This window comes from Cibotium barometz, chromosome 52, assembly GCF_041138505.1.
Source record: "Cibotium barometz isolate CiBa-2024 chromosome 52, ASM4113850v1, whole genome shotgun sequence".
Lineage (NCBI taxonomy): Eukaryota > Viridiplantae > Streptophyta > Polypodiopsida > Cyatheales > Cibotiaceae > Cibotium > Cibotium barometz.
In genome coordinates, this window is record NC_141097.1 from 508,532 (window position 1) to 518,686 (window position 10,155).

Below are 10,155 nucleotides of genomic sequence, written 5' to 3' on the forward strand. Positions count from 1 at the left end.
CACTTCTAGAAACAACCAATCTCACATGAGACCACATGAGACCACATGAGACTGATGCACATGTCTAGCCTCTAGACCTGCCCTGCCCAAACACTCTTGGACCACTATGTTGATCAAAGGAGCCCACACGTATCACATTCGAGTCCAAAAATCATGTCGATATCCAAGGAGCCACTTTTATTATCCATACCCCACCATGGGAGCCAATTAGAGTAACCCCTTATATGGGAGTTGTAATACTTGCCAACCTATTAAGGATAACTAAAAAAATAGGAAGAGGTTGCTAGGGAGTTAGATACGACACCAGTACCACAAAGAGAAACACCAATAAAGCCGAGATTAATGTCAAGATTCTCAAGTGATGGTGGGCAATGCCATATAACACCTATAGATATTTGAATCGATGTGAAAAACTTATGGTCAGATCAGTAACCAAACGAAAATATTTATGTTCTCCCTTACACTAGAATTGAAAGTGTACAAATGATATCGATCTCTTAAGTCGGATGATAGGATTAATTTTGCACGGTTTAAGAGTGTGTTTGTACCTGATTTTACATGAAGTGGAGATAAGTGGAGCCCTATGGCTCAATTATATAACATTAATCAAGAGGAGCATGGTTCCATGAGAGATTACATCTCATGTCTAAAAAACCTAAACTCAAGGTGTAAGCCTAGGGAGAGGTTGACAAATGAACAATTGAACATTGTTGCCATGTTTCCATAGGGGATCAAGGGATACAAAGATACATGACTATTTGTTGTTGATCAAGCCAACGTGGCTTAAATTGTTGTAAACTAGCCATCAACTTTGAGGATAACATTCTTGAGTTGCCATAACTTGACGACACCAAATGTGTCACTACAGGAGCTCCGTCGCGCATGCCCGTTTTGAGGGCGGAACAAGCACGACTACCTTAGAGAGATGAATAAAGGATATGTCTTCAGATGAGCTAAGAATTACGCTTTTAGATAAGATAAAGCTAAAAGAGGTAAGGGATGTGCCCATGAACTAACATCTATATCTTTGATGAGAGTTGGTAATGTGCTCAATATGTCAGCAAAATCACATGAGTACCAAGTGTCCTTATAGGCCTCACCCGTTAATGTACTACACACATTATATGTTACTTGGGAACCATGATATGAGTATGTGTAGGTACCCACGTCAAACGTAATAGCTATAAGTACCTCAAGTGCCTTAGTTGCCTTTTATAGTTAGGTTTACCTACACCACCTAAGAAAGGGCATGCCCCAGAGGAATATCTGTCAAACATGCAAAGCCATACAAGGGAAATGTATAGAGTACCCAAAGTGCCTATACTGTAAATAACTAGTGACACAAGAGCCACATGAGACTGATGCGCATGTCCAACCCCCAGACCTGCCCTGCCCAATACATCTAGACCTGCCTCTTTTTCATAATTCTACTTCCAATAAAATTCCAAATTAATTGATATTAAGTATGGGTACAATAACATAAAAAATATGCCCAAGTACTCCTAAGCAATTTATCTTAAGGTAGGCCTTGGTTAATTATTATAGCATGAATAATTTTATTGACTTAAGGCAATCTAATAAAGTTAGACTTAAGGTTCATGATTTATATAATCAATTAAAGTATATATGATAAAAAAGATGATAAAAAAGGGTCATAAATATAACTAAAAAACTATAATTTCTTTTTTTTAATTAATTCACAAAAATTTAAAAATTGAAGGAAAAATCATTCTTTCCCATACTTTTAGAGAATTTGAATTCAAATGGGAAAAAGGTAAAATTTATATTTCAAGTCAAATAGGTAGATGAAAAACGAGAATACGTCTTCTCCTCTAGATATTACAGCATGTTTTATCATAAAAGAGGAAGGTTAGGGGGCTAGACACTCATCCTTCGAATAGTATAATTATACCATGGGGAGTAATAAGTTAACATAATCGTTGAAGTCTAGGGAACCCCCGGGGAATTCACTTTCCATAGAAAGGGGACGTCACCTGCCTGCGTGAAATTCATAAAAACCCCCTATTTAAGTTTCTCTAAAAAATAAACTATACTCCTTTCGAAGCATATGAATCCCAATTATGGAATTCAAGTACTCCTTATTTAAGGTTTAAAAATCAAATAGTAGATATTGATGTTATACGTGTAACAGGTTACAACCCATGTAATGTAACATATCCATCTTCACTAATAAAGAAATGTCCATGTAATAGATAAATTTATGAGTTTTTATGGTATAAAAATCAATGATTTTATTAAATGAGTCCTTTCTACTTAGAATCTTTAAATTCTAAGCCCAAATTTGGAATCTGTGCACGATTTTACCCTAATATAGGATTTTGCCCAAATATAGGATTTTATAGCATCCAAAACGGACACCGGATCAAGCTTATATGCAAATTTCAGCCATTTTTAGTTAAAAAGCGACGTTAAACCTTAATAAATGCATGACCGGGCGTCCGATTGACAAACAGTCTGCACCCCAAAGACCAGGAGAACATCCCAGACAAAAAAAAATTTCACCCCTCGGGGCGATATACGCAAATCAAGGCCGGTGCCCCAAATTTGGGGACCCTGCCCCAAAATCTGGACCATACACACTTACCAGGGTGCCCGTACGATGGCCTCACAAGAACCAAAGGATGGTTGCCCACTGTGTGGTCCACACGTACCGCTACGTGGACACCCATGCTGCCCCTTACCAGATAAGATACATGCGTACCACTCCTTTCCATGTTAACCGACACCGTACCTTTCCCCCAGAGCCATGCAGGCCACTGATCTACAGCCTTTGCTGGTACACCGTCCTTGCTTTGCGCAGTGCCCATTCTCATACCCCACAGTTATATAAACCCTTAGGGTGCTCCATGGGCAACACGCATTTTTGCGTAGCTTATGCTCTGTGCCGCCGTCCGTACCACCGTCTGTCCCTGTGCAGTGTACTTGCTATAGTACAGCCGCCGCTGTGTGCAATGAGCCAGGACACTTTAGGGCCAACTGTCCCAAGATGGCAACATCATTTTCCCAAGGTGGCAGAGGAAATCAAGGCTGTGGATCCCCTATCCATCACGGTGCAAGAGGCGGTGGGCATGGCAGAGACCGCGGTGGAGCAGTTGCTAGGACCGCCTGTATTATAAGTGAAGAACCAACCTTGGAAATGGCTGAAGAAGAGCGCACCACCGTCCATGTAGCAGTAAAACACCAAGGTCCGAATAAACAATTTGGTGTAATCCAAACCCTAGCCACTCATCACGGTAAGCCATTTCAGCTTTTGATTGATTGTGGCAGTACCCATTCATTTCTTTCTCCTAGGTTTTTGCAAAAATTAAACTTGGGATAAAAAACAGCTAGAAGAATGACTATAGAGTTAGCCAGTGGGAATGAAGTAGTATCTCGCCACTCTATAGGAAACCTTGATTTTGAGCTGGGTAATGAGCAAACTCATGGCCACTTTAGAGTCTTGCCATTAGGAATTTATGATGGAATCCTTGGCATGGATTGGTTAATTGCAAACAAAGCTAGCATTCATTATAACCAGGGGAGTATCACTTTTGAAAATGAGCATGGCCAAGTAATATCCGTTCACAGGAAAACCTAAATCTAGGGTAGTTAAGGCAAAACATCTTCTCAAGGGAACACGTAAGGGTCAGCAAGTTTTCTTAATCAAGCTCAACAAAGCCATTGAACCTAGTAAGGAGACAGAACCCTCTTGGCTCCAAGAATTCTCTGACATCTTCCCTGACAAGCTTACAGGGCTATCGCCTCCTCGAGAAGTTGATCATGAAATTGAGGTGATCCCTGGAGCTCAACCCATCTCAAAAACGCCCTATAAAATGTCCCTTCTTGAAGCCATTGAACTTAAAGAGTAACTTACCCAACTCATTGAGCAAGGATGCGTATGCCCCAGTAGCTCTCCTTGGGGGGCACCTGTTCTTTTCCAAAAAAAAGGACAGAACTCTCCACCTCTGCATAGATTATCGAGGACTAAATCAAGTCACTGTCAAGAATAAGTATCCTATCCCTCGCATCACGAACTTCTTTGACAGGCTTCATGGGGCCAAAATCTTCTCAAAAATAGATTTGAGGTCTGGTTACTATCACATCAACGTCAAGGAAGCAGATATACCCAAGACAGCCTTCAATACCCGTTATGGCCACTATGATTTTACTGTAATGTCAATCGGGTTTACCAATGCTCCTGCAACCTTCAACCGCCTAATGCAAGATATATTCCGTCCTTACTTGGATGAATTTGTGCTTTTTTTTAATGACATCTTAATCTACTCCAAATCAATGGAAGAGCATGAGGAGCATGTGCGTAGAGTTCTGCAATTGTTGCGCAGACACAAACTCTATGCCAAGAAGAGCAAATTTACCTTCTTTACTCATCAAATTGAGTATCTTGGGTTCATCGTTTCCAAAGATGGCATTTCAATAGACCCCGCCAAGGTCAAAGATATTCTGGAGTGGCCACCCCCTAAATCAGTTCGTGAAGTTCGTGGGTTTTTGGGAATCACAGGATGGTATAGGATTTTTATCAAAGATTATGCCTTGGTAGTTGCACCTTTGATGGATCTTCTTAAGAAGGATTGCAAAATAGTGTGGCTGCCAATCCATCAAAACAGTTTTGATTAGCTCAAGGTCATTATTACCTACCCCAGTCCTAAAACTTCTTGATTTCACCACGTCTAGCACTTGGTGGTGTCTTAGGCCAAGAAGGAAGACCAGTTGCTTATACTTCCCGCCCGCAAGCTGAAGCAATATGAAGCAAATTATGCCACCCATGATTTGGAGCTCTTAGCAATTGTTCATTGCCGCAAATTATGGAGACATTATCTCTTGGGGGGACAAATTCCAGCTTGTAACTGACCACAAAAAGTCTCAAGTGGATCTTCACCTAGCCTAACCTCAACATGCGGCAAAGGAGATGGATTGAAATTCTACAAGAATATGACTTCGACATCAAATTCCGCCCTGGGAAAGATAATGTGGTAGCAGATACACTTAGCGCGCAAATCTTTCTTGAGTATAATTTCAATGCCAAATAATCCCATACTGGTCAAGGTGGAAGAAGTCTCATCTCATGATCCAGATTATCAGAGGATGATGAAGTTAGTAGAAGAAGGGAAAAATTCAGAGAAAGAGAAGAATCTAATCAAGGGATACTCCACTCATGAAGGAAGCCTCTACTTCAATCACAGGCTATGTATCCCTAAGGATCCTGCTTTAAAGAAACTAATCCTCCATAAAGCTCATGATAGTCTTGCTGCTGCAGGACACCCAGGCAATGCAAAAACATTAAATGCCGTAAGAAGGAGCTTTCATTAGGTAGGCTTGAAAAATGATGCCCTTCGGTACTTGAAGCAATGCCTCTCATGCCAAAGGATCAAAGCTGAAAGGGTCAAGATACCTGGGAAACTTCAACCCTTGGATATTCCCCAAATGAAGTGGGAGTGCATTAGTATGGATTTTGTCTCACAAGTCTCCCCACTGCTCAAGGAGGATATGACTCATTCTGGTAGTAGTGGACTTACTTACCAAAGTAGCTCACCTTATAACAGCAAGAAGACCTTGAAAGCTTCTGATGTTGCTCGAATATTCATCAAGGAAGTCCTTAAACTTCATGGTTTCCCAAAAAGGATAGTAAGTGATCGGTATTCTGACGTCACTTCAAAGTTTTGGCAGTCCTTATTTCAAGCCTTGGGAACTCAACTTTGCTTTAGCACAGCTTATCATCCAGAGACCAATGGCCAGATTGAGAGAGTCAATCAAGTAATTGAAGACATTCTTAGAGCATATTGTGGATGGGAACCAAGAAGGTGGATTCAATACCTTCCTCTGGTAGAATTTGCCTACAATGCATCTTATCATCAGAGCATAGGAATGTCACCATTCAAAGCACTCTATGGGAAAGAATGCTTGTGTCCTCTAAATTTCTCTGATCCGACCATAAGAGTTGAGGCATCCAGGAAAATGCTCCAAGAGATGGAGGAACAAACCAAGGCAATCCAAAAGGATATTAAAGCTGCCCAAGATCGATCAAAGCATTATGCTGACACCAAGAGGTCTGAAAGGATCTTGAAGGAAGGAGACAAAGTTCTTCTACGAGTGCGACCCAAACAAAGTTCTCTATCACTTGGGAAATATAAAAAGCTTAGCCCTAGGTATTGTGGTCCCTATACAGTTATCAAGTGTCTAGGTAAAAGTGCCTATAAACTCTAACTCCCAGCCCATATCAAAGTCCACAATGTATTAAACCTTATGTACCCAGTCTCGATCATATTCTTGATGATGAACAAGTTGTAATTCCTACTCAAGGAGTCCTTGAATTACAGCCTAGTAGCATCATAGATTCTACGGAAAGGCAACTCCGAAATAGAACTCTTGTAGAACATCTAGTATAGTGGGGAAAAATTACCCTGAAGAGGATGCAACCTACACTCTTAAAGGATTATTCCCAATTCATGACACGAGATGAGGACATCTCGATTTCTTTAAGGGGGGAAGGATGTAACATACCCATCTTCACTAATAAAGAAATGTCTATGTAATAGATAAATTTATGAGTTTTTATGGTATAAAAATCAACGATTTTATTAAATGAGTCATTTCTACTTAGAATCTTCAAATTTTGAGCCCAAATTTTAATTAAGGAACATGTTTATTTATGTTAAACAGTGTGGTAGTATTAATTAGAAAATGAATTGACGTGTGAGTAGGGTGGAAAGTGGGAGGATGGAATGCCCCGACGGCACCATCCTACGGATGGGTGGACCTGATTAGTCGAGTACCTAGCTTTCCAACAGATTAAGTGAAAGCCTTACGCTAGATAAATAGGTTCTTGGGCAACTCTATTCTAGAAGACTAGGCCAGCACCAGCTGTGCCTTGCATGGATGAGGAAAAAAGTGTTGCCTCTAGAAATCAAGTCTAGTAGTTGTCCAATTCATGATCAATTACCCTATGGGTGATTTGATTTTTAGATCACGCTCCCCCTGTGGGATAGGACTAGGTCTTACCTATGAATCGTATCCTTGAATCTCTACATGGTCAAGGTGTCGATAAATAGGATATTTTCTCCAAGTTAAGTCTTAGTGGACTATCTTAAGTGTTTTCCCTATTTTAGAAGGGGGGAACCTTACATGTAAGTAGCACGGACATGTAAGTGCTAGAAGCACAAAGACCTACATGTACTCCCCAAAAATTGTTCCTTGTGTGGTTAGCTTAAAAGAGTAGTAAGCTAATCAAGTTTTCAAACTACATCGCTAGATCAAATATTGTAAACTACAAGAAGAAACCAGACCCCTACTTTCATTCTCCCCTACTTCCTTGTCCCCCCTCCTACCCCATGCCCCCCCCCCGCCACCATAAATCCCCCTAATCCCCTAACTTATAAGCTTAGGATCCCCTTCCAAAAACCTCCCTCCCTTACACTCATATGATACCATAAGATATGGCTTGTGAATCCCTCGGGGGAGGGAACCCAAGGAAATTGTACCCAATTGCAAATTTTGTATAACCCATCCTAAAAAGTGAAGGTTAGGGGGCTAGAAACTCATCCTTTGAATAGTAGAATTATACCACAGGGAGTAATAGGTTTCCATAATCCCTTAAGTCTAGGGAAACCAAGGAAATTACACCCAGTTAAATTTTGCACAACCCATCCACCAATACACCATTTTCTGAGTGCATCTTTATTTAATTTAGCACTAAATATTAAAATTTGTGTGACGACCATTTTACATTAGCTCCCCCTAGGTGTACTTTGACCACCTATAAAAATGGGATTCAAAACCTAGATTGTGAAGTGACTAGACGATGCATTCCAATTATGCTTGATCATAAGCTTGATAAAAGCTCCTTACAAAAGTTAATTAGTAGAAAACCAATGTCATATCAAGAAGAATATTCTCCCTCTAGCCCTTCCCATGTAGTGATCATGGCTTCCAAAATATATCAAGTTTACCTAAAGTAAATTGGAATTGGGCTAATTTTAAAAATGGTAATTTTAGTAACTCCATAGGGAGTCTTTCTAGGTATGCAATTCTTCTCTTAGCCATAGTTTTAGAGGGTGTGATGGTGTAGGGAGTACCCAACACATTAGTGAAGTTAAATTCAATCATGGAGAGATTCACTTTAGCAAGAGAAACTATTTTGTTATCCTCCCTAACTAGAAACCTAAGACAATAGTGACGGTGTAGGGAATACCCACCAAGACATTAGTGAAGTGACATTTAGTCATGGAGAGATACTTTTTAGTGAGAGAAGCTATTTTGTTATCCTCTCTATCTAGAAAATTAAGTGGATGAACAGACTCCAAGTAACCAAAATTGAGCATGAAACATCTCCGAGCAAGTGCAAAAAATCCAGTTATCAGATATTCCAATGATAATATTAAAACATACATTTTATGTATTAAAATCAAGAAGCAAGTGGATCACAACTTTCTCATCAAGATGGCATCAAAGAATATCATATTTTTGGGTTCAAATATATCTCATGTGTAAGATAGAAATGTGAAGCAGGATCACCAGAAAAAAGGGCTCATTTGTCCTTGATACACTCTTCACATAAGTAGTCTATGATAGTTTCAAATGACCAAACAACGGACAAACAAATCAAAATCAAAACTTACTTCTGTATGCGGTTCCATTCTCTAAATATCCCATAAAGTCTTGTTGACATCTACCTCCACAACATCTATACTGAATTGTCTTTCTGGTATATGCAAGCCCACTCGGTTGGCCAATAGTGACAAGATATTCAGAAATCTTGTCAGACCATGCTCTTGGTGCTTGCTTTAAGCCATACAAGGCTTTCTTCAACCTGCAAACATGCTCGGGGTGACCCACATCCTCATAACCAGGTGGCTGCAACATATACACCTCTTCTTGCAAATCCCTATGCAAGAATGCATTCTTTACATCCATCTGATGTAAAGACCATTGCTTTGACGTAGCCACTGCTATCACAACTCTCACCGTTGCCATCTTGGCAATTGGGCTGAAAGTTTCCTCATAATCAATCCCATATGTCTGCGCATATCCTTTGGCTACCAATCTAGCCTTGTACCTATTTATGCTTCCATCACTGTTATGTTTAACTTTGTACACCCACTTGCATTCAATGGCGTTCTTGCCTTCAGGCAATTGCACTAAATCCCAAGTTTCATTTCCATATAGTGCATCCATCTCCTCATCCATAGCTTTCTCCCAAACACACATTTCCAACAGCCTCATCAATGCATGTGGGCTCTACAACCTGCACAACCTTTGCCATATATGCATAGTGATGTGCCACATAACCATCATAGGTAAATCTCTGCACAGGATTTTTCACTCTCCCAGATCTTCGCAGCTTTTCATTCATGGCTTCCATAGCCTTCTTTACACCAGGTGTTCTCATAGCTGGGATCCCAAGCTCCTCATCAAGGCTCATATCTGAGCCACTAGACTCTCCATCAACATGAGAATGCCCTGCAGAAATGTCAGGCATACCAAGGGGCTCAACCACTTTCTCTTTTCCTTTACGTGATGTAGTAATCACATTTGCAGGGCTGGTATTATGACGCAGCCTGCCACTCCATGGTCTGTCAATAGACCCACTAGTAGATGAGGACTCTCCTGGTCTACTCAAAGACTGTGATTGCTGACCTGCATTCTGTGCAACCACACTTCCACTCAAATCAGCCCCAATAGCTTCTTTTTCAGCAGCATACCAGCTGCTCATCTCATCAAAGACAACATCCCTGCTTACCCTCAACTCACGTGTAGCAGGGTTATAACACCTGTATCCCTTTTGCTCAAGGGAATATCCAATAAACACACATTTTTCAGCTTTCGGATCCAGCTTAGTTCTCAGCTCATCTGGCACATGCACATATGCAATGCATCCAAAGACTTTCAGATGAGACAAATCTGGTTTTCTGCTAGTAAACCTCTCCTCTGGAGTTACATCATGTATGGCTGCAGTTGGAGTCCTGTTCATGATGTATACTGCTGTAGAAACAGCCTCAGCCCAATAGCAATGCGGCATATTCTTCTCTTCCATCAATGCTCGCGCAATCTCAGCAATGTGTCTGTTTTTCCACTCAGCAACTCCATTTTACTGCGGAGTGTATCTGCATGTGAACTATCCTCGAATACCATTCTTCTTCA